Source organism: Oncorhynchus masou, unplaced genomic scaffold (assembly GCF_036934945.1).
Source record: "Oncorhynchus masou masou isolate Uvic2021 unplaced genomic scaffold, UVic_Omas_1.1 unplaced_scaffold_3901, whole genome shotgun sequence".
Lineage (NCBI taxonomy): Eukaryota > Metazoa > Chordata > Actinopteri > Salmoniformes > Salmonidae > Oncorhynchus > Oncorhynchus masou.
In genome coordinates this window covers 4,349-30,380 of record NW_027010303.1, presented here as the reverse complement: position 1 = coordinate 30,380, position 26,032 = coordinate 4,349, and the positions used below count along the sequence as shown (strand labels likewise).

General features: G+C 46.8%; 1 long non-coding RNA gene across 1 annotated transcript; it reads right to left on the bottom strand.

Annotated features, from left to right (window-relative positions):
* LOC135534741 (uncharacterized) lies at positions 1-26,032 on the bottom strand. The gene is made up of 4 exons (XR_010454733.1): positions 25,926-26,032; positions 868-962; positions 266-395; positions 1-80 (listed from the first exon to the last, which is right to left on the bottom strand). It is a non-coding gene; the product is annotated as an uncharacterized LOC135534741 (long non-coding RNA).

Here is a 26,032-nt window from a genome sequence, read left to right as displayed (position 1 = left end):
TCCTCCGCCACCTCCTCCTCCTCCTCCTCCTCCTCCACCTCCTCCTCCTCCTCCTCCACCTCCACCTCCACCTTTGGGTTCTGTGAAGAAAGGTATTCAATCTCTTTTCCTCCGGCACAAGACCATATCTTTTGAAATCTAATTATCTGCAGAAGGCCTTTGTAGGTTTCAAGTAGCTTCCATATTTCCTAATGGTTAGACTGAGGATGAGTACATTCTGAGTAAAGCCTTGAGAATACACAGCATCAGAGAACCCTTTACTCACTGTCAATGATGGGTTGACTCCTGTCATTGGTCACGGCCTTCTTCAGGCGAGCTCCTTTTCCGATATCAGACAGTAAGGCGTTTCTTCCTTGTGCTTCATTCTTGCTGAGTGATGGCTTCTGTGTATTTGCCTGCGAATGTTGACAACATAAAACACAAACAAAGAAGCCAGTTAAGTAATATAGGAAATTATATAGTATTACCTAGGACGACAACTTGCACAATCACGTTGCCATGCTGGAAACGCTTCCTGTCACTACCACAGGGTGGCGCTATTGAACAAGGTCAAAACTGCACTGACCTAAGAAATTTCCCTTCAATCACTCATGACAGAAGGGGGATGAGAGGTTATCTGACAGAAGGGGGATGAGAGGTTATCTGACAGAAGGTGGATGAGAGGTTATCTGACAGAAGGGGGATGAGAGGTTATCTGACAGAAGGGGGATGAGAGGTTATCTGACAGAAGGGGGATGAGAGGTTATCTGACAGAAGGTGATGCTGCCTTCATCTAAGATTACATCTAAACTGAATGAAATGTTCCATCGTCATGTTAACTCATATCAGTAGTTTCAAATATAACTAGGGCGTCTTTGGCGTGCTTACCACAGCGAAGGTTGGGGGTGGGGGAGGGGCAGGGGGTGGTGGGGGAGGAGGCATCTTCTCTCTCTCTCTTCAGTTATTCTTCTACAGCTTCACCCCTGATGGAGAGAATACACGCAATCCATTAAATACCTCCTAAACATCCACACAAACAGTAGGCTTACAGATGCTATACACATAACCAGGCTGGACCACAACAAACCTTCAGAGACATGGGAAAACACACACACACACACACACACACACACACCTCTCCAACTGGGCACAGGCGTCAGTTCAACATCTAGTTTTAATTTGCATTTGGTTGAGTTGTCAACTAACATGAATTCAACGTGAAATGTCACCATGTCATTGGATTAAGGTTAAAAGTTTGGGGGGAAAAAATGAAATTCCCTGAGAGGTTGATGACTTTTTACAAATCTAAACAGTTTTCCACTTTGATTCAATGTCGTCACAATACTAAAAAAAAAAAAAAAAGAATTATGACGTGGAAACAATGTTGATTCAACCAGTTTTTACCCACAGTCCTTAGAGCAAGCTGTGTGACTGCAGACACATAATATTGTCTTTGCACAGAAATAACAGGATGTATTGAAATAACTTGCAAAGTACATGAGCTATAAAACCACAAGGGAAACAATCACATTGATCAAGCAACACTTCCTGGTACAGCAGACAGATGACAACCATCATCCAATCTAGGGATGTCCCCGGTCGACTGAAAGTCGTCTGTTCTTTTGATTGGTCAGAAATTTTAAACACGTATTTTTTTCCATACATACAGTAGAAGTCGGAAGTTTACATACACTTAGGTTGGAGTCATTAAAACTTGTTTTTCAACCACTTCACAAATTACTTGTGAACAAACTATAGTTTTGCCAAGTCGGTTAGGACATATACTTTGTGCATGGCACAAGTCATTTTTTCAACAATTGTTTACAGACAGATTATTTCACTTAAATCACAATTCCAGTGGGTCAGAAGTTGACATACACTAAGTTGACTGTGCCTTTAAACAGCTTGGAAAATTCCAGAAAATTATGTTATGGCTTTAGAAGCTTCTGATAGGCTAATTGACATAATTTGAGTCAATTGGAGGTGTACCTGTAAATGTATTTCAAGGCCTACCTTCAAACTCAGTGCCTCTTTGCTTGACATCATGGGAAAATCAAAAGAAATCAGCCAAGACCTCAGAAAAAAAATTGTAAACCTCCACAAGTCAGATTCATCCTTGGGAGCAATTTCCAAACGCCTGAAGGTACCACGTTCATCTGTACAAACAATAGTACGCAAGTATAAACACCATGGGACCATGCTGTCGTCATACCACTCAGGAAGGAGACGGTCTGTCTCCTAGAGATGAACATACTTTGGTGCGAAAAGTGCAAATCAATCCCAGAACAACAGCAAAGGACATTGTGAAGATGCTGGAGGAAACAGGTACTAAAGTATCTATATCCACAGTAAAACAAATCCTATAAATCGACATAACCTGAAAGGCCGCTCAGCAAGGAAGAAGCCACTGCTCCAAAACGACCATAAAAAAGCCAGACTATGGTTTGCAACTGCACACGGGGACAAAGATCGTACTTCTTGGAGAAATGTCCCCTGGTATGATGAATCAAAAATAGAACTGTTTGGCCATAATGACCATCGTTATGTTTGAAGGAAAAAGGGGATGCTTGCAAGCTGAAGAACACCATCCCAACCATGAAGCACGGGGTGGCAGCATCATGTTGTGGGGGTGCTTTGCTGCAGGAGGGCCAGGTGCACTTCACAAAATAGATGGCATCATGAGGACGGAAAATTATGTGAATATATTGAAGCAACATCTCAAGACATCAGTAAGGAAGTTAAAGCTTGGTCGCAAATGGGTCTTCCAAATGGACAATGACACAAAGCATACTTCCAAAGTTGTGGCAAAATGGCTTAAGGACAACAAAGTCAAGGTATTGGAGTGGCCATCACAAAGCCCTGACCTCAATCCCATAGAAAATATGTGGGCAGAACTGAAAAAGCATGTGTGAGCAAGGAGGCCTACAAACCTGACTCAGTTACACCAGCTCTGTCAGGAGGAATGGGCCAAAATTCACCCAACTTATTGTGGGAAGCTTGTGGAAGGCTACCCAAAACGTTTGACCCAAGTTAAACAATTTAAAGGCAATGAGAACAAATACAATCAATTTGTATGTAAACTTCTGACCCATTGGGAATGTAATGAAAGAAATAAACGCTGAAATAAAATCACTCTACTATTATTCTGACATTTCACATTCTTAAAATAAAGTGATGATCCTAACTTATCTAAGACAGGGAATTTTTACTTGGATTAAATGTCAGGAATTGTGAAAAACTGAGTTTAAGTGTATTTGGCTAAGGTGTATGTAAACTTCCGACTTCAACTGTAGATACACCCTATGTTTGAATAAAATCAACTATATGTAGGCCACAGAGCTCGTCTGATGCTTTAAGCACTGTGATTAAAAATGAAGGCACACAAATTACTCAAGAGGGAGTTAGAGATCAATATATCCTAACCAGAAGAAGAAAAATAACTGTTCCTCATCCTCCTCTTCCCGCTGTTGCTGGCCTTCTCAGATTCTGCCGTTACTCTCCTGAAGTTACCTGTAAGAGGCTACACCAGCGACCGCTAACCTTTTCCATTTTGAGTGCCAGGGTATAGTACCATTTCTCCTGATTCATTATGATTTTCATCTGCACATTTTTCGTGGAACAGCTTCATTCAATCTATAATAAAGTCTTCATATCTCAAAATAAATGTAGTGGTTAATCAAAATGATATCTAAATGAAAATGCTACCATTTTAAATATAACTTCTATTGCCATTGGTAATATGTAAAAACAGCCTACATAAATCCAACAAATACACTACAGCCTGCATGTAGAACATATCCTGATGAAAACAGATATCCTAGAAATCACATTGGCTATGCATGGACTGTCTGTAAGAAACATTGTACAACTATCAACTTGGCCCAGCCCAAAGCTTGTGCTAGCAAACTTGCAACATTGTATAAAATATTCTGGTCTGTCAGAGTTTCTGCACCAGTGAGCTCCAGACAGACAGAGCTGTAGGCTAAGTTGCACAAGGGATAAGAAGTAATCAGGAGGCCTATTTTATGACGTTTCCACCGATCAGAGCATGACATTTTTCTCCCTTTTATGCTGAGTGGTTATCGAAAGAGAGCTGGGAATATTCTTCAAACAGGCTAGGTGCGCGTCCTTACTCAAGATTGACAGGAGCACTCCAAACAAAAGACGATGAATAAATTGACAACTCGTAAATGGAACGTTTTTTTTCCTCACAAGTGTAGCCTAGGTTGAACACTCTACAAACAATGTGTCCACTCCTACAATGACAATGGTAAGACTAATAATAATATATTGAATGCATTACCGTAACCAAACAAACATTGTAGAATTAAAAATGGTCGGAATTAACGATAGGCAATGGACTAGTAGTGGTGTGCCATCCCCTCTGGCAATGGACTAGTCCACCCAGACAGGCAATGGACGAGTCCACCCAGAAATATAATATTTTATAAATCCAAACGCAACATGTAAAATGGACGGTCCCATGTTTCATGCAATGGTGAAATCCAAATCCCCAGAAATGGCAAAGGACTAGTCCACCCAGCTCAATTTTGGCAAAGGACTACATGCCACCCAGCATTTATCCAAAGGACTAGTCCACCACCTGAACAGGCAATGGACTAGTCCACCCAGACAGGTGTTGCAAAAGACTAGTCCACCATTACACAAAGGACTAGTCCACCCAGTGCTGGGGACAATAAAATGCCACTTTGAATGGCAAATGGACTAGTCCACTGAGACAGGTGTAAAAAACAACAGGTTTTGGGGGAAAAAAAATATATATATATATTTTATAAATATAAAGGGGCCATGTAAAGTGTTGGTCCCATGTTTCATGAGGATGAGGGCCTAAAAATCCCAGACTGTGTCCGAGGGCCTTGCACAAAAAGCTCATTTCTAGCCCTTTATAGTGTGCAATATGTGATTTACATTAGTTATATTGAGCATTTATCCTTTACAGAAGATAATCCATCCACCTGAAAGGTGATTTACATTAGCTGATTAAACAGCAGTCCATTACACAGGTGCACCTTGTGCTGGGGACAATAAAATGCCACTTTAAATGGTACAGTTTTAGGGTCTGAGGAATATTTCTCTCTGTTATAAAACATTTTTTTGGGGGAAAACTTATTCTGATTGGCTGGGCCTGGCTCCCCAGTGAAGGGGCCTATGCCCATATACATGTGATTGCCCACCCATGGCTGCACCCAGCTCAGTCATGTGAAATCCATGGATGAGGGCCTAATGAATTAATTCAATTGACTGTGTCCGAGGGCCTTCAAAAGGGGGCCCCGAGAGTTCCCCATCCCTGTTATAGACGAGCCCAGTCCATATGTGATTGGCATTAGTTGTAGATTAGCCCAGTCCATATGTGATTGGCATTAGTTGTAGATTAGCCAAGTCCATATACATGTGATTGGCATTAGTTACCAGTCAACAGAGAGACAGAGAGAGAGACAGAGAGAGAGACAGAGAGAGAGAGAGACAGAGAGAGAGACAGAGACAGAGAGAGAGACAGAGAGAGAGACAGAGACAGAGAGAGACAGAGAGAGAGAGACAGAGAGAGAGAGACAGAGAGAGAGAGAGACAGAGAGACAGAGAGAGAGAGAGAGACAGAGACAGAGACAGAGAGAGAGAGAGAGACAGAGAGAGAGAGGTGACAGTTTCAGCTGCAGAGGCCTCTATCTTCCTGTCAACGTGGTCAACAGGAAGACCTGACACGAAAGAGACCCAACCCACAGCCATCCTGTCTCTACATCCCCTCTCTCTCCATCTCTCTAAAGCAGCACCCTTATATCTCACAAAATCTCTCTACATCCCCCTCTCTCTACTAAAGTACATTGCTATCTCTCTAAGGCAGCACCTCGCTTTCTTGCTCTCTAAGGCAGCACCTCGCCTCTAATGCAGCTCTCTCTAAGGCAGCACCTCGCTCTCACTCTCTAAGGCAGCACCTCGCTCTCACTCTCTAATGCAGTACCTCGCGCTCTCTAAGGCAGCACCTCGCTCTCTCTCTAAGGCAGCACCTCGCCCTCTCTCTAAGGCAGCACCTCGCTCTCCGCTCTCTTTCTCTAAGGCAGCACCTCGCTCTCTCTCTCTAAGGCAGCACCTCGCACTCGCTCTCTAAGGCAGCACCGCCCGCTCTCGCACTCTCTCTCTCTAAGCCAGCACCTCGCTCTCGCTCTCTCTCTCTAAGGCAGCACCTCGCTAAGGCAGCACTCGCTCTCTAAGGCAGCACCTTCGCAGCACTCGCTTCTCGCACCTCCCTCTCTGTCTAAGGCAGCACCTCGCTCTAAGGCAGCACCTCGCTCTCGCTCTCTCTCTAAGGCAGTACCTCGCTCTTGCGCACTCTAAGGCAGTACCGGCGCTATCGGCATCACTCCCTCTCTGTCTAAGGCAGCACCTCGCTTCTCTAAGGCAGCACCTCGCTCTCCGCTTCTCTCTAAGGCATCACCGCTTCTCCGCTCTCTCTCTAAGGCATCACTCGCTCTCGGCATCACCGCTTCTCTCTAAGGCAGCACCTCGCTATTAATCTTGACCATTTCTTTGGATTCCTCATGTCTTACTTATTGTTAGGAAGAAAAGGTTTGGTCCAAATCAGATGTTAGGTACTACATTTAAAAAAATGAACAATTTGGATGCAATCAATTAGCTTAATTTCTCAGAGATCAAATGATATTTCAATAATGTAATGTTGCTGGAATGCTCGTCTTATCTGTTTCTAACAGATTTCAGAACAATCTGAGATGAGGGTTGTTGAAATCCTCACCTTGTGCTTTTGAGGTGGTACGACCGTCCCCGTCTCTCAGCCCACCTCTTGATGACTTCAAACACCCTCTGATAGGAACAGAGAGCAGTAGTGGAGGCCCCTCTCTCCTCTCCAGCTCTCTGTAAGCCAGCGGGACACTGCGGTAGCCGGAACAGCTGACCCTGTCCTTGAGATAACAACATGATACCGCCACCTGTCCTCTAAACCACTGCATTCCAGTGTTCCATTCCAGTGTTCCATTCCAGTGTTCCATTCCCATTCCAGTGTTCCATTCCAGTGTTCCATTCCAGTGTTCCATTCCAGTGATGGTTGGGATGCTGAAACTGTCCGACCCAGAGACACGTGACCCTCAGCTGGATCAGTTTGACATTGTTGTTTCAGGGGAAGATGCCATCTAGCACAATGTTCAGTCAATACAGGAAGGATATGAGGAGTCTGAAAAGTATTTCATGAACTGAAAATGACCCATATTAGTTTCAATGACGATTTTGAAACTGACAACATGGCTATATGGAGAAGTGTTCAACAACAAGACCTTTGCAGACTTTACGTTGGATTCAGTCTTTTACAATGATCACGTCACACTGTGCGATGTTAACGAATTAAAATCTTAATGTCAACCTGGCCAGATTGTACGACATCAGCAGACCTTGCGGGTTTCTGTCGTCACATTCTGCGATTGGCAGACCTGGGCTGATCTGCACCTGTGTCACACCAGCAGACCTGGGCTACATTAACCACAGCGGTGTGTTTGATCTGCACCTGTGTCAGCACCAGCAGACCTGGGCTACATTAACCACAGCGGTGTGTTTGATCTGCACCTGTGTCAGCACCAGCAGACCTGGGCTACATTAACCACAGCGGTGTGTTTGATCTGCACCTGTGTCAGCACCAGCAGACCTGGGCTGCACATTAACCACAGCGGTGTGTAAGATCTGCACCTGTGTCAGCACCAGCAGACCTGGGCTACATTAACCACAGCGGTGTGTTTGATCTGCACCTGTGTCAGCACCAGCAGACCTGGGCTACATTAACCACAGCGGTGTGTTTGATCTGAACCTGTGTCAGCACCAGCAGACCTGGGCTACATTAACCACAGCGGTGTGTATGATCTGCACCTGTGTCAGCACCAGCAGACCTGGGCTACATTAACCACAGCGGTGTGTTTGATCTGCACCTGTGTCAGCACCAGCAGACCTGGGCTACATTAACCACAGCGGTGTGTTTGATCTGCACCTGTGTCAGCACCAGCAGACCTGGGCTACATTAACCACAGCGGTGTGTATGATCTGCACCTGTGTCAGCACCAGCAGACCTGGGCTACATTAACCACAGCGGTGTTTGATCTGCACCTGTGTCAGCACCAGCAGACCTTTGATCTGCACCTGTGTCAGCACCAGCAGACCTGGGCTACATTAACCTGCACCTGTGTCAGCACCAGTGCGTGTTTGATCTGCACCTGTGTCAGCACCAGCAGACCTGGGCTACATTAACCACAGCGGTGTGTTTGATCTGCACCTGTGTCAGCACCAGCAGACCTGGGCTACATTAACCACAGCGGTGTGTTTGATCTGCACCTGTGTCAGCACCAGCAGACCTGGGCTACATTAACCACAGCGGTGTGTTTGATCTGCACCTGTGTCAGCACCAGCAGTGCTAGCCTCACTCTATGCTTATGAGTGAATGAAATGACTTCGGAAAAACTGAAAGTATGCATCTAGGTAAAAAAACATGTATAATATAAATAATAAATATATTATTATTATTATTATTATTATTATTATTTTATTTAACCTTTATCAATCACCGGGACCGTCTCGTAACACAAGCCACACTACACGATAAAGGCCCAAAACATCTGACAGAACTTTGTCGGAGCCTACAACTGTACATAGTGCAACTGAACCAGCAGGCCTCGACCCTGTCACACTGAACCAGCAGGCCTCGACCCTGTCACACTGAACCAGCAGGCCTCGACCCTGTCACACTGAACCAGCAGGCCTCGACCCTGTCACACTGAACCAGCAGGCCTCGACCCTGTCACACTGAACCAGCAGGCCTCGACCCTGTCACACTGAACGCAGCAGGCCACTGAACCTGTCACACTGAACCAGCAGGCCTCGACCCTGTCACACTGAACGAGCAGGCCTCGAACCCTGTCACACTGAACGCCAGCAGGCCTCAGACCCTGTCACACTGAACGAGCAGGCCTCGACCCTGTCACACTGAACGAGCAGGCCTCGACCCTGTCACACTGAACGAGCAGGCCTCGACCCTGTCACACTGAACGAGCAGGCCTCGACCCTGTCACACTGAACCAGCAGGCCTCGACCCTGTCACACTGAACGAGCAGGCCTCGACCCTGTCACACTGAACGAGCAGGCCTCGACCCTGTCACACTGAACGAGCAGGCCTCACCCTGTCACACTGAACCAGCAGACCTCGACCCTGTCACACTGAACCAGCCACGAGAACAGACCTCGACCCTGTCACACTGAACCAGCAGGCCTCGACCCTGTCACACTGAACCAGCAGGCCTCGACCCTGTCACACTGAACCAGTAGACCCAGCGACCCTGTCACACTGAACCAGTAGACCTCGACCCTGTCTCACTGAACCAGCAAGCCTCGACCCTGTCACACTGAACCAGCAGACCCTCGACCCCGTCACACTGAACGAGCCAAGATGTCTGACAATCGTTTATGTTTAATCGTTTTCCTACAACGTGTACATTTTGTCAAGGAGGGCAAAATATTACAGTCTGCAAAGGCATTAAGGAAGCATTTTAAAATGACATCACCTTCAGAGATGTGCAACCCAACTGCACTGAAGGCAATCTGGAACCCCCCCACCTCTACACTACTCCTCATTGTTTAGCGATGAGCACCAATGACATGCACCCCGGCTAATATTAGAGAAATAGCTTCCCACAATGGAGACATTGATATCAGTGCCACAAGCAGAGAGCCACGAGACTGGAAGAAGATACGTGGCCTGAGACCATGGATGACACACCACATCATCCCTAGTGGGCCTGGCCTGCTCTTAAAAGGGCATCTCCAGGCATTTATAGGAATGAAGCAGATAACACACACACACACACACAGAGTGACAGAGACAGAGAGAGAGAGACACAGAGACAGAGAGAGAGAGACAGAGAGAGAGAGAGACAGAGAGAGAGAGAGAGACACAGAGACAGAGAGAGAGAGACAGAGACGAGACACAGAGACAGAGAGAGACAGAGACAGAGAGAGACAGAGACAGAGAGACAGAGACAGAGAGAGAGAGACACAGAGACAGAGAGAGAGACAGAGAGAGACAGAGACAGAGACAGAGAGAGAGACACAGAGACAGAGAGAGAGACAGAGACGAGACACAGAGACAGAGAGAGACAGAGACAGAGACAGAGAGACAGAGACAGAGAGACAGAGACAGAGAGAGAGAGACACAGAGACAGAGAGAGAAAGAGACAGAAGTGAGCGAGAGAGAAAACCCCCCAGAGAATCTACTCCAGGCAAAAGGAAAGGCAGATGATTCCGCTGTAGAGAGAACCACATGGCTACTGCTGGCTACTCAGACGTTCTCATAGTCACAACCCCATGTTTGTTTACATGTTGTTTCTCTGGAACTATAATGACTATGTAAACAACAACAGGGTTGTGTGAACAACTACTGGACCGGACTCCTCTGTTTTCATTCTGGTGAACTCTACCCTGCAGCCCTGGTTTCTGCTAGGCTGGAAAACCAGGCTCTCTGCATTGTGTCCCGCCAACCCCTCTTTACGCTACTGCTACTCTCTGTTCATCATATACGCATAGTCACTTAATCCATATCTACATACTACCTCAATCAGCCTGACTAACCGGTGTCTGTATGCAGCCTCGCTACTGTTTACAGCCTCGCTACTGTTTATAGCCTCGCTACTGTTTATAGCCTCGCTACTGTTTATAGCCTCGCTACTGTATATAGCCTCGCTACTGTTTATAGCCTCGCTACTGTATATAGCCTCGCTACAGTTTATAGCCTCCCTACTGTTTATAGCCTCGCTACAGTATATAGCCTCGCTACTGTATATAGCCTCGCTACTGTATATAGCCTCGCTACTGTATATAGCCTCGCTACTGTATATAGCCTCGCTACTGTATGCAGCCTCGCTACTGTATACAGCCTCCCTACTGTATATAGCCTCTCTACTGTATATAGCTTCGCTACTGTTTATAGCCTCGCTACTGTATGCAGCCTCGCTACTGTTTATAGCCTCCCTACTGTATATAGCCTCTCTACTGTATATAGCCTCGCTACTGTATATAGCCTCGCTACTGTTTATAGCCTCGCTACTGTTTATAGCCTCCTACTGTATATAGCCTCTCTACTGTTATAGCCTCGCTACTGTTTATAGCCTCCTACTGTATATAGCCTCGCTACTGTATATAGCCTCCCTACTGTATATAGCCTCGCTACAGTTTATAGCCTCCCTACTGTATGTAGCCTCGCTACAGTTTATAGCCTCGCTACTGTATATAGCCTCGCTACTGTTTATAGCCTCCCTACTGTATATAGCCTCGCTACTGTATATAGCCTCCCTACTGTATATAGCCTCGCTACAGTTTATAGCCTCCCTACTGTATACAGTTTATAGCCTCGCTACTGTATATAGCCTCGCTACTGTATATAGCCTCCCTACTGTTTATAGCCTCGCTACTGTTTATAGCCTCCCTACTGTATACAGCCTCGCTACAGTTTATAGCCTCCCTACTGTATATAGCCTCGCTACTGTATATAGCCTCCCTACTGTTTATAGCAGTATGTAGCCTCGCTACTGTTTATAGCCTCCCTACTGTATATAGCCTCCTACTACTGTTTATAGCCTCCCTACTGTATATAGCCTCGTATAGCCTGTATATAGCCTCGCTACTGTATATAGCCTCCCTACTGTTTATAGCCTCCCTACTGTTTATAGCCTCGCTACTGTTTATAGCCTCCCTACTGTATATAGCCTCCCTACAGTTTATAGCCTCCCTACTGTTTATAGCCTCGCTACTGTTTATAGCCTCGCTACTGTTTATAGCCTCGCTACTGTATATAGCCTGTACAGTTTATAGCCTCCCTACTGTATATAGCCTCGCTACTGTTTATAGCCTCCCTACTGTATATAGCCTCCCTACTGTATATAGCCTCCCTACTGTATAGCCTCGCCCACAGTTTATAGCCTCCCTACTGTTTATAGCCTCGCTACTGTTTATAGCCTCGCTACTGTTTATAGCCTCCCTACTGTTTATAGCCTCGCTACTGTATATAGCCTCGCTACTGTTTATAGCCTCCCTACTGTATATAGCCTCGCTACTGTTTATAGCCTCCCTACTGTTTATAGCCTCGCTACTGTATATAGCCTCGCTACTGTTTATAGCCTCCCTACTGTATATAGCCTCGCTACTGTTTATAGCCTCGCTACTGTTTATAGCCTCGCTACTGTATATAGCCTCGCTACTGTTTATATCCCTGTATACAGCCTCCCTACTGTATATAGCCTCGCTACTGTTTATAGCCTCGCCACTGTTTATAGCCTCCCCTACTGTATATAGCCTCCCTACTGTTTATAGCCTCCCCTACTGTTTATAGCCTCGCTACTGTTTATAGCCTCGCTACTGTTTATAGCCTCGCTACTGTTTATAGCCTCGCTACTGTTTATAGCCTCCCTACTGTATATAGCCTCCCTACTGTTTATAGCCTCGCTACTGTTTATAGCCTCGCTACTGTTTATAGCCTCCCTACTGTTTATAGCCTCCCTACTGTTTATAGCCTCGCTACTGTTTATAGCCTCGCTACTGTATATAGCCTCCCTACTGTTTATAGCCTCCCTACTGTTTATAGCCTCGCTACTGTTTATAGCCTCGCTACTGTTTATAGCCTCCCTACTGTATATAGCCTCCCTACTGTATATAGCCTCCCTACTGTATATAGCCTCGCTACTGTATATAGCCTCCCTACTGTATATAGCCTCCCTACTGTTTATAGCCTCCTACTGTTTACAGCCTCGCTACTGTTTATAGCCTCCCTACTGTTTATAGCCTCCCTACTGTTTATAGCCTCCCTACTGTTTATAGCCTCGCTACTGTTTATAGCCTCCCTACTGTTTATAGCCTCGCTACTGTTTATAGCCTCCCTACTGTTTATAGCCTCGCTACTGTTTATAGCCTCGCTACTGTTTATAGCCTCCCTACTGTTTATAGCCTCCCTACTGTTTATAGCCTCCCTACTGTTTATAGCCTCGCTACTGTTTATAGCCTCCCTACTGTTTATAGCCTCGCTACTGTTTATAGCCTCGCTACTGTATATAGCCTCCCTACTGTTTATAGCCTCGCTACTGTTTATAGCCTCGCTACTGTTTATAGCCTCGCTACTGTTTATAGCCTCGCTACTGTTTATAGCCTCTCGCTACTGTTTATAGCCTCCCTACTGTTTATAGCCTCCTACTGTTTATAGCCTCCCTACTGTTTATAGCCTCGCTACTGTTTATAGCCTCCCTACTGTTTATAGCCTCGCTACTGTTTATAGCCTCCCTACTGTTTATAGCCTCCCTACTGTTTATAGCCTCGCTACTGTTTATAGCCTCGCTACTGTTTATAGCCTCCCTACTGTTTATAGCCTCGCTACTGTTTATAGCCTCCTACTGTTTATAGCCTCCCTACTGTTTATAGCCTCGCTTACTGTTTATAGCCTCGCTACTGTTTATAGCCTCGCTACTGTTTATAGCCTCGCCACTGTTTATAGCCTCCTACTGTATACAGCCTCGCTACTGTTTATAGCCTCGCTACTGTATATAGCCTCGCTACTGTATATAGCCTCCCTACTGTTTATAGCCTCGCTACTGTTTATAGCCTCCTACTGTTTATAGCCTCCTACTGTTTATAGCCTCCCTACTGTTTATAGCCTCCCTACTGTTTATAGCCTCGCTACTGTTTATAGCCTCGCTACTGTTTATAGCCTCCTACTGTATATAGCCTCGCTACTGTATATAGCCTCGCTACTGTTTATAGCCTCGCTACTGTTTATAGCCTCCCTACTGTTTATAGCCTCGCTACTGTATATAGCCTCCCTACTGTTTATAGCCTCGCTACTGTTTATAGCCTCCCTACTGTTTATAGCCTCCCTACTGTTTATAGCCTCCCTACTGTTTATAGCCTCCCTACTGTTTATAGCCTCGCTACTGTATATAGCCTCGCTACTGTATATAGCCTCGCTACTGTATATAGCCTCCCTACTGTATATAGCCTCGCTACTGTATATAGCCTCGCTACTGTATATAGCCTCCCTACTGTTTATAGCCTCCCTACTGTATATAGCCTTATGTTTACAGCCTCCCTACTGTATATAGCCTCCCTACTGTATACAGCCTCCCTACTGTATATAGCCTCGCTACTGTTTACAGCCTCGCTACTGTTTATAGCCTCCCTACTGTATGCAGCCTCGCTACTGTATATAGCCTCCTACTGTTTATAGCCTCCCTACTGTTTATAGCCTCCCTACTGTATATAGCCTCCCTACTGTATATAGCCTTATGTTTAGCCTCCCTACTGTATATAGCCTCGCTACTGTATATAGCCTCGCTACTGTTTACAGCCTCCCTACTGTATATAGCCTCCCTACTGTATATAGCCTCGCTACTGTTTACAGCCTCCCTACTGTTTATAGCCTCCCTACTGTATATAGCCTCCCTACTGTATATAGCCTCGCTACTGTTTATAGCCTCCCTACTGTATATAGCCTCGCTACTGTTTACAGCCTCGCTACTGTTTACAGCCTCCCTACTGTATATAGCCTCTCTACTGTATATAGCCTCCCTACTGTATATAGCCTCTCTACTGTATATAGCCTCCCTACTGTATATAGCCTCGCTACTGTTTATAGCCTCCCTACTGTATATAGCCTCGCTACTGTTTATAGCCTCCCTACTGTATATAGCCTCGCTACTGTTTACAGCCTCCCTACTGTATATAGCCTCGCTACTGTTTACAGCCTCCCTACTGTTTATAGCCTCCCTACTGTATATAGCCTCGCTACTGTTTACAGCCTCGCTACTGTTTACAGCCTCCCTACTGTATATAGCCTCGCTACTGTTTACAGCCTCCCTACTGTTTACAGCCTCCCTACTGTATATAGCCTCGCTACTGTTTACAGCCTCCCTACTGTATATAGCCTCGCTACTGTATATAGCCTCGCTACTGTTTACAGCCTCCCTACTGTATATAGCCTCGCTACTGTTTATAGCCTCCCTACTGTATATAGCCTCGCTACTGTTTACAGCCTCCCTACTGTATATAGCCTCGCTACTGTTTATAGCCTCCCTACTGTATATAGCCTCGCTACTGTTTATAGCCTCCCTACTGTATATAGCCTCCCTACTGTATATAGCCTCGCTACTGTTTATAGCCTCCCTACTGTATATAGCCTCGCTACTGTTTACAGCCTCCCTACTGTTTATAGCCTCCCTACTGTTTATAGCCTCCCTACTGTATATAGCCTCGCTACTGTTTATAGCCTCGCTACTGTTTATAGCCTCCCTACTGTATATAGCCTCGCTACTGTTTACAGCCTCCCTACTGTATATAGCCTCGCTACTGTTTATAGCCTCCCTACTGTATATAGCCTCGCTACTGTTTATAGCCTCCCTACTGTATATAGCCTCGCTACTGTTTATAGCCTCCCTACTGTTTATAGCCTCGCTACTGTTTATAGCCTCCTACTGTTTATAGCCTCCCTACTGTATATAGCCTCCCTACTGTTTATCCCTACTGTATATAGCCTCCTACTGTTTACAGCCTCCCTACTGTATATAGCCTCGCTACTGTTTACAGCCTCGCTACTGTTTATAGCCTCGCTACTGTTTATAGCCTCGCTACTGTATATAGCCTCGCTACTGTATATAGCCTCGCTACTGTATATAGCCTCCCTACTGTATATAGCCTCCCTACTGTATATAGCCTCGCTACTGTTTATAGCCTCCCTACTGTATATAGCCTCGCTACAGTTTATAGCCTCCCTACTGTATATAGCCTCCCTACTGTTTATAGCCTCCCTACTGTATACAGCCTCGCCTCCCTACTGTATATAGCCTCCCTACTGTTTATAGCCTCCCTACTGTATATAGCCTCCCTACTGTTTATAGCCTCCCTACTGTTTATAGCCTCCCTACTGTTTATAGCCTCCCTACTGTATATAGCCTCGCTACTGTTTATAGCCTCCCTACTGTATATAGCCTCGCTACAGTTTATAGCCTCCCTACTGTATATAGCCTCGCTACTGTTTATAGCCTCGCTACTGTTTATAGCCTCCCTACTGTATATAGCCTCCCTACTGTTTATAGCCTCCCTACTGTTTATAGCCTCCCTACTGTATATAGCCTCGCTACTGTTTATAGCCTCCCTACTGTTTATAGCCTCGCTACTGTTTATAGCCTCCCTACTGTTTATAGCCTCGCTACTGTTTATAGCCTCCCTACTGTATATAGCCTCCCTACTGTATATAGCCTCGCTACAGTTTATAGCCTCCCTACTGTATATAGCCTCGCTACGGTTTATAGCCTCGCTACTGTTTATAGCCTCCCTACTGTATATAGCCTCCCTACTGTTTATAGCCTCCCTACTGTATATAGCCTCCCTACTGTATATAGCCTCCCTACACTTTATAGCCTCCCTACTGTTTATAGCCTCCCTACTGTTTATAGCCTCCCTACTGTATATAGCCTCCTACTGTTTATAGCCTCCCTACTGTATATAGCCTCCCTACTGTATATAGCCTCCCTACTGTATATAGCCTCGCTACAGTTTATAGCCTCCCTACTGTTTATAGCCTCCCTACTGTTTATAGCCTCCCTACTGTATATAGCCTCCCTACTGTTTATAGCCTCCCTACTGTATATAGCCTCGCTACAGTTTATAGCCTCCCTACTGTATATAGCCTCGCTACTGTTTATAGCCTCCCTACTGTATATAGCCTCGCTACTGTTTATAGCCTCGCTACTGTTTATAGCCTCCCTACTGTATATAGCCTCGCTACGGTTTATAGCCTCGCTACTGTTTATAGCCTCCCTACTGTTTATAGCCTCCCTACTGTATATAGCCTCCCTACTGTATATAGCCTCCCTACTGTATATAGCCTCCCTACTGTATATAGCCTCCCTACTGTATATAGCCTCCCTACTGTATATAGCCTCCCTACTGTTTATAGCCTCCCTACTGTATACAGCCTCCCTACTGTTTATAGCCTCACTACTGTTTATAGCCTCCCTACTGTTTATAGCCTCCCTACTGTTTATAGCCTCGCTACTGTATATAGCCTCCCTACTGTATATAGCCTCCCTACTGTATATAGCCTCCCTACTGTATATAGCCTCCCTACTGTTTATAGCCTCGCTACTGTTTATAGCCTCCCTACTGTTTATAGCCTCGCTACTGTTTATAGCCTCCCTACTGTATATAGCCTCCCTACTGTTTATAGCCTCGCTACTGTATATAGCCTCCCTACTGTATATAGCCTCCCTACTGTATATAGCCTCCCTACTGTATATAGCCTCCCTACTGTATATAGCCTCGCTACTGTATATAGCCTCCCTACTGTATATAGCCTCCCTACTGTTTATAGCCTCGCTACTGTATATAGCCTCCCTACTGTTTATAGCCTCGCTACTGTTTATAGCCTCCCTACTGTATATAGCCTCGCTACTGTTTATAGCCTCCCTACTGTTTATAGCCTCGCTACTGTATATAGCCTCGCTACTGTATATAGCCTCCCTACTGTATATAGCCTCGCTACTGTTTATAGCCTCCCTACTGTTTATAGCCTCGCTACAGTTTACAGCCTCCCTACTGTTTATAGCCTCCCTACTGTATACAGCCTCGCTACTGTATATAGCCTCGCTACTGTTTATAGCCTCCCTACTGTATATAGCCTCCCTACTGTTTATAGCCTCCCTACTGTATATAGCCTCGCTACTGTATATAGCCTCCCTACTGTATATAGCCTCGCTACTGTATATAGCCTCCCTACTGTATATAGCCTCCCTACTGTTTATAGCCTCCCTACTGTTTATAGCCTCGCTACTGTTTATAGCCTCCCTACTGTATATAGCCTCCCTACTGTATATAGCCTCCCTACTGTATATAGCCTCCCTACTGTATATAGCCTCCCTACTGTATATAGCCTCCCTACTGTATATAGCCTCGCTACTGTATATAGCCTCGCTACTGTATATAGCCTCCCTACTGTATATAGCCTCCCTACTGTATATAGCCTCGCTACTGTATACAGCCTCGCTACAGTTTACAGCCTCCCTACTGTATATAGCCTCGCTACTGTATATAGCCTCGCTACTGTTTATAGCCTCCCTACTGTATATAGCCTCGCTACTGTTTATAGCCTCGCTACTGTTTATAGCCTCCCTACTGTATATAGCCTCCCTACTGTATATAGCCTCGCTACTGTATATAGCCTCCCTACTGTATATAGCCTCCCTACTGTATATAGCCTCGCTACTGTATATAGCCTCGCTACTGTTTACAGCCTCGCTACTCTATAGAGCCTCCCTACTGTTTATAGCCTCCCTACTGTATATAGCCTGTCTTTTTACTGTTGTTTTATTTCTTTACTTACCCATTGTTCACCTAGCACAGTTTTTGCACTATTGGTTTGAGCCTGTAAGTAAGCATTTCACTGTAAGCTGTCTACACCTGTTGTATTCAGCATTTCACTGTAAGCTGTCTACACCTGTTGTATTCAGCATTTCACTGTAAGGTGTCTACACCTGTTGTATTCAGCATTTCACTGTAAGGTGTCTACACCTGTTGTATTCAGCATTTCACTGTAAGGTGTCTACACCTGTTGTATTCAGCATTTCACTGTAAGGTGTCTACACCTGTTGTATTCGGCGCACGTGACAAATAAACTTTGATTTGATTTGAAACTACCACTAGTCAGAATGATATTCCAGGCTAAGGTTTCTCCTGCTGAGAGATCTTCAGAGGGGATTCCAGGCTAAGGTTTCTCCTGCTGAGAGATCTTCAGAGGGGATTCCAGGCTAAGGTTTATCCTGCTGAGAGATCTTCAGAAGGGATTCCAGGCTAAGGTTTCTCCTGCTGAGAGATCTTCAGAGGGGATTCCAGGCTAAGGTTTCTCCTGCTGAAAGGGTTGACCCAGAGAGACATACACTGTCTAGAGAGTAAACATTGCGTCCAGGGTTTGGCCAGAGCCTGGTCAGTGATGGGTTGGGGTTGGACTGGAGCCTGGTCAGTGATAGGTTGGGCTGGAGCCTGGTCAGTGATGGGTTGGGGTTGGGCTGGAGCCTGGTCAGTGATGGGTTGGGGTTGGACTGGAGCCTGGTCAGTGATGGGTTGGGGTTGGACTGGAGCCTGGTCAGTGATGGGTTGGGGTTGGACTGGAGCCTGGTCAGTGATGGGTTGGGGTTGGACTGGAGCCTGGTCAGTGATGGGTTGGGGTTGGACTGGAGCCTGGTCAGTGATGGGTTGGGGTTGGACTGGAGCCTGGTCAGTGATGGGTTGGGGTTGGACTGGAGCCTGGTCAGTGATGGGTTGGGGTTGGACTGGAGCCTGGTCAGTGATGGGTTGGGGTTGGACTGGAGCCTGGTCAGTGATGGGTTGGGGTTGGACTGGAGCCTGGTCAGTGATGGGTTGGGGTTGGACTGGAGCCTGGTCAGTGATGGGTTGGGGTTGGACTGGAGCCTGGTCAGTGATGGGTTGGGGTTGGACTGGAGCCTGGTCAGTGATGGGTTGGGGTTGGACTGGAGCCTGGTCAGTGATGGGTTGGGGTTGGACTGGAGCCTGGTCAGTGATGGGTTGGGGTTGGACTGGAGCCTGGTCAGTGATGGGTTGGGGTTGGACTGGAGCCTGGTCAGTGATGGGTTGGGGTTGGACTGGAGCCTGGTCAGTGATGGGTTGGGGTTGGACTGGAGCCTGGTCAGTGATGGGTTGGGGTTGGACTGGAGCCTGGTCAGTGATGGGTTGGGGTTGGACTGGAGCCTGGTCAGTGATGGGTTGGGGTTGGACTGGAGCCTGGTCAGTGATGGGTTGGGGTTGGACTGGAGCCTGGTCAGTGATGGGTTGGGGTTGGACTGGAGCCTGGTCAGTGATGGGTTGGGGTTGGACTGGAGCCTGGTCAGTGATGGGTTGGGGTTGGACTGGAGCCTGGTCAGTGATGGGTTGGGGTTGGACTGGAGCCTGGTCAGTGATGGGTTGGGGTTGGACTGGAGCCTGGTCAGTGATGGGTTGGGGTTGGACTGGAGCCTGGTCAGTGATGGGTTGGGGTTGGACTGGAGCCTGGTCAGTGATGGGTTGGGGTTGGACTGGAGCCTGGTCAGTGATGGGTTGGGGAGCCTGGTCAGCCTGGTCAGTGATGGGTTGGGGTTGGACTGGAGCCTGGTCAGTGATGGGTTGGGGTTGGACTGGAGCCTGGTCAGTGATGGGTTGGGGTTGGACTGGAGCCTGGTCAGTGATGGGTTGGGGTTGGACTGGAGCCTGGTCAGTGATGGGGTTGGGGTTGGACTGGAGCCTGGTCAGTGATGGGTTGGGGTTGGACTGGAGCCTGGTCAGTGATGGGTTGGGGTTGGAAGGAAGCCTGGTCAGTGATGGGTTGGAGTTGGACTGGAGCCTGGTCAGGGTGGGGTTGGACTGGAGCCTGGTCAGTGATGGGTTTGGACTGGAGCCTGGTCAGTGATGGGGTTGGACTGGAGCCTGGTCAGTGATGGGGTTGGACTGGAGCCTGGTCAGGGAGGGGTTGGGGTTGGACTGGAGCCTGGTCAGTGATGGGTTGGGGTTGGACTGGAGCCTGGTCAGTGATGGGTTGGGGTTGGACTGGAGCCTGGTCAGTGATGGGGTTGGACTGGAGCCTGGTCAGTGATGGGGTTGGACTGGAGCCTGGTCAGTGATGGGTTGGACTGGAGCCTGGTCAGTGATGGGGTTGGACTGGAGCCTGGTCAGTGATGGGGTTGGACTGGAGCCTGGTCAGTGATGGGGTTGGACTGGAGCCTGGTCAGTGATGGGTTTGGACTGGAGCCTGGTCAGTGATGGGTTGGACTGGAGTCTGGTCAGTGATGGGGTTGGACTGGAGCCTGGTCAGTGATGGGGTTGGACTGGAGCCTGATCAGTGATGGGTCAGGGTTGGACTGGAGCCTGGTCAGGGTGGGGTTGGACTGGAGCCTGGTCAGTGATGGGTTGGACTGGAGCCTGGTCAGTGATGGGTTGGACTGGAGCCTGGTCAGTGATGGGTTGGGGTTGGACTGGAGCCAGGTCAGGGTGGGGTTGGGCTGGAGCCTGGTCAGGGTGGGGTTGGGCTGGAGCCTGGTCAGGGTGGGGTTGGGCTGGAGCCTGGTCAGGGTGGGGTTGGACTGGAGCCTGGTCAGTGATGGGTTTGGACTGGAGTCTGGTCAGTGATGGGTTGGGGTTGGACTGGAGTCTGGTCAGTGATGGGGTTGGACTGGAGCCTGGTCAGGGTGGGGTTGGACTGGAGTCTGGTCAGTGATGGGTTGGACTGGAGCCTGGTCAGGGTGGGGTTGGGCTGGAGCCTGGTCAGGGTGGGGGTGGGCTGCTGCTAGCGACACATGACTCCTCCTGTGGGACTGTGGACACTTTGAAGTAGCACAAGTAGGACACACATGCTGGCTCGCATATACAAACACACATGCTTCAGTTTAGACGCTGTTAAAATGGCTGCTGCTCTTTGATCCTCCCGACAACCCCCCGTGCCGAGGTACCTCATCAGGGTTAGCAGCAGAGACACTTAGTAAAAACACACACGCCACCGCTAGCAGTTATAGAGGTGGATAAACAGCCTGGAGACAACAACACCGCTAGCAGTTATAGAGGTGAATAAACAGCCTGGAGACAACAACACCGCTAGCAGTTATAGAGGTGAATAAACAGCCTGGAGACAACAACACCGCTAGCAGTTATAGAGGTGAATAAACTGCCTGCAGACAACAACACCGCTAGCAGTTATAGAGGTGAATAAACTGCCTGGAGACAACAACACCGCTAGCAGTTATAGAGGTGAATAAACAGCCTGCAGACAACAACACCGCTAGCAGTTATAGAGGTGAATAAACAGCCTGGAGACAACAACACCGCTAGCAGTTATAGAGGTGAATAAACAGCCTGGAGACAACAACACCGCTAGCAGTTATAGAGGTGAATAAACAGCCTGGAGACAACAACACCGCTAGCAGTTATAGAGGTGAATAAACAGCCTGGAGACAACAACACCGCTAGCAGTTATAGAGGTGAATAAACAGCCTGCAGACAACAACACCGCTAGCAGTTATAGAGGTGAATAAACAGCCTGCAGACAACAACACCGCTAGCAGTTATAGAGGTGAATAAACAGCCTGGAGACAACAACACCGCTAGCAGTTATAGAGGTGAATAAACAGACTGGAGACAACAACACCACCGTTCACACGCCATTATGGTTCTACTTTAATTCATCAAAAGTATTCTCCAAATGTTTATGACAACAGTTGTTAAAGGAACAGCAACACCGGAGAGATCGACCATAGTGGCAGTGCAGAGTAGAGGACATCCGGTGGCACTGCCAAAAACATCACCCCTCCCCCCCCTCACGGGCCCCGTTGTACCTCACAGGGATGTGGGTGGGACTAGGTAGGAGGCTGGACGCTTCTCTCACAGGACTGGACTGTATAATACAGCAGTGTGTGTGTGTGTGTGTGTGTGTGTGTGTGTGTGTGTGTGTGTGTGTGTGTGTGTGTGTGTGTGTGTGTGTGTGTGTGTGTGTGTCCGGGCAGAGAGAAACCGTGCTGAGTAGCTAAGCTAACATCCTGTATGGGACGTTAGCTAGAGTAGAGTTATGTGGCAATGCTGACCCACACAGGGGAGACTTTAAATAAACCCCTGTAGTACATTACCAGACGTTCCTAGAATAAGGGAAGAGGAAGGCCACTTCCCACAACTTCCACACTGAGGTAATTAGTCTAAGGTAGAGGTCATCAACCTTTTCTGAGTCAAGATCACTTTGAGTCAAAGTAAAAGCCGAGATCTACCGCTCAGAGATCTACCGCTCTGTTGTTTTTTTTAAACATAACTTCAAAAACATAAGTCTATGCAACATGAAGCAGTTAAACACAGTTCTGTAACAATGAGGTTTGTACAGTAGGCTACAGGCCCAATACATTATCCCTACATATTGTCTATGCTTGATTTGCCCTACCAATGTTGTTCTTCCATTTAGAAACTCTATTTCAACATTTGAGGTACTGTATATGACCACACTGGTAATAGATGATTGGTTGTATTACTAGTGAGGCACAGCTGAGTGATCGTAATCATTTACTTCCTCTTTGCTGTACTGGACTGATGGCCTGCATCTGATGGTCAGTCTGAGGGAGCTGCAGTCACCTGCCTCTCACCTGACTCACCCTCTCTCCTCTGAGAAAAGGCAGTCCTCCTGCTGATGACGAAACTTAAAAAAGATGCACTATGCAGAAATCACTCCACCATTTCCTGGTTGTTAAAATTCTAATAGTTCTTTCAGTTTATGTGACAAAACAAGGAAGTATAGTGTAGAGAATCATTGTATCGTCTAAACCGCTGTGAAATATCTTTTCCATAAACAAAAATGTTATATTTTCAGCTGTTTGAAGCTGGTGTACAAAACCACAAGTAAAAGACGCAAAAAACGAAACTTAAGAACGGGACGAAATAGAGCACATAGAACAGATCTACTGTTCTTAGACTTGCTTGCAATGAGACAGATCTATATAAACACGTTTCTATGTAATTTGGTCGGGTCACCTAAAAAGTGACGTATTGCAGCTCTGAGTCTCATTCTTTCTGCCTCCTGCACCAGTTCCTGTTGTTACCCCATTCTTTCTGCCTCCTGCACCAGTTCCTGTTGTTACCCCATTCTTTCTGCCTCCTGCACCAGTTCCTGTTGTTACCCCATTCTTTCTGCCTCCTGCACCAGTTCCTGTTGTTACCCCATTCTTTCTGCCTCCTGCACCAGTTCCTGTTGTTATCCCAACAACCAGAGAAGGTGAAATATCCCTTGATATGAAAAGATAGACAAGCCACTAATAACAACACAAGCTTCATGGACACACTTTGGCTATGTTCATTCATTGCAGCTTCGATGCTGGTTGTAGCGCGAGTGGAAGTAGGGAGAAGACGTATTTTATGGCTTATAAAAGTGTTGAACAGAGTGTTGACGGTGCTGAATACCAACTTAAACATTAATTTATTCATAAAAACTGCATCTCTTTGCTGTATTCGTTGAGTCTTTCTCTAGTGATGGTTTTTAAAAGTTTTGAAAACTCACATTATCAACTTTGCTGTGCGTTCAAGGCTTCTTTTTACAGTCTCTTTTTCTACAGTCTATGGCTCGAGGAAACTGGACAGACACGGTAGTCTGAGCTATCTGATTGGCCAGCGGTTGGCCTATAGGTTCACTTGATTTGCCCTCTGGGCCTGCCGGGTAGGCGGAGTTCTCCCTTCAGACACATGAAATGGTTCAAAATGGAAGGCAATCAAGGTGCACTTCATTCATCATCCCGGCGTGATCAACTAGGAATGACAACTAGGAATGGGAGATCAACTAGGAATGCCTTGGGAGGTCAACTAGGAATGCCTTGGGAGGTCAACTAGGAATGCCTTGGGAGATCAACTAGGAATGCCTTGGGAGATCACTATTGTCAACTAGGAATGCCTTGGGAGGTCAACTAGGAATGCCTTGGGAGGTCAACTAGGAATGCCTTGGGAGATCAACTAGGAATGCCTTGGGAGATCAACTAGGAATGCCTTGGGAGATCAACTAGGAATGCCTTGGGAGATCAACTAGGAATGCCTTGGAGATGATCAACTAGAATGCCTTGGGAGATCAACTAGTGAGATCAACACTGGTCAACTAGGAATGCCTTTGGGAGATCAACTAGGAATGCCTTGGAGATGGCGACGACCGGTAGGTGACCACAGGTCTAACTGAAAACAGGGATAGTTTGGGGATTTCTTCCCAGAGTCGGAGGAACTCGTGGACACCATTTCTCTGTCTCTGCGTCGAGTGTGAAGAAAGTAAAGGTAGTTCCGGAATGCGACCATGATAGCTGTTCCCATTGACTTCCAGTCATTGCACTTCACAGTTCCCAGGTCCAGAACAAATTGAAGAAAACATACAGTATTATACATAGAAGGGGGCGATTCCAGGCACTCATGTCTATCTCACAGAGCACGTTAACAGCAGACCGGTAGCTGTTGCAAAAGCAGCAGCTACTCTTCCTGGGGTCCACTCAGAGCATGACACATAATACAGAACATCATTAGACAAGAACAGCTCAAGGACAGAATTACACACATTAACTGACTCTGGGGAAGGAGATAAAGGACCTCGTTGCCAAAACCCCAAACTATCCCTTTAAAGAGCGTTCTGCCAACATCAACAGCATTTCTGGCAAAGTGCAGCCACTAATGTTCCCCAGGAAGACAGGAAACAAAGTCGCAAGTTAAATTCACACTACAATGGTTCCCTTTTCCTCCATTAAACAGCTGTCAGAACACCAACACAGAGGAGAAATCTGAGGAGAAATCTCAACTGTCAGAAGAGAAAGAACAGGAGCTGAGCGAAGACTATGGAAACATATCATATATTGTATGAATGTATCAAATGGATTACCACAATATATTAAACAATTATTACATCTACTCACGGAAGTTGTGCCCAAAAGGTGACTGCAAATTCACTCTCTTGGGTAGCTCTCGAAATGATTCTTCCAGAGAACGGGCAAAGTTACAGCGATAGGTAGCTTCCTTAATTTGGTTCCCCTCCTAACACATTGGAGAAGTCACAGTTCCACATTCAGTCCAACCCCATGTTACTGTATATCACTTCCTCAACTTGCTGTGTCATGAACTGACAGAGAGACAGAGAGAGAGAGACAGAGAGAGAGAGACAGACAGAGGTGTGAAAGCTACAAATCCTCTCATCTAGGCTCTCTCTCACAGTCACACAGTCTGAGCTGAGCAGCAGTTTCTATCTCTCTCTCTCACAGTCACACAGTCTGAGCTGAGCAGCAGTCTCTCTCTCTCTCTCTCTCTCTCTCTCTCTCCTCCCTCCCTCCCTCCCCCCTCCTCCCTCAGTTTGTCCTCTCCTGTGAAAGTCAAAACCTCACCTCTCATCTAGTGGTCTCAGTCACACTGTCATGTGAGCATCACAGGCTGCTTCTTCTTCGCTCCTCTCTCTCACTGAAGTCTGTCCTCTGATGCAGATTGAAGACCC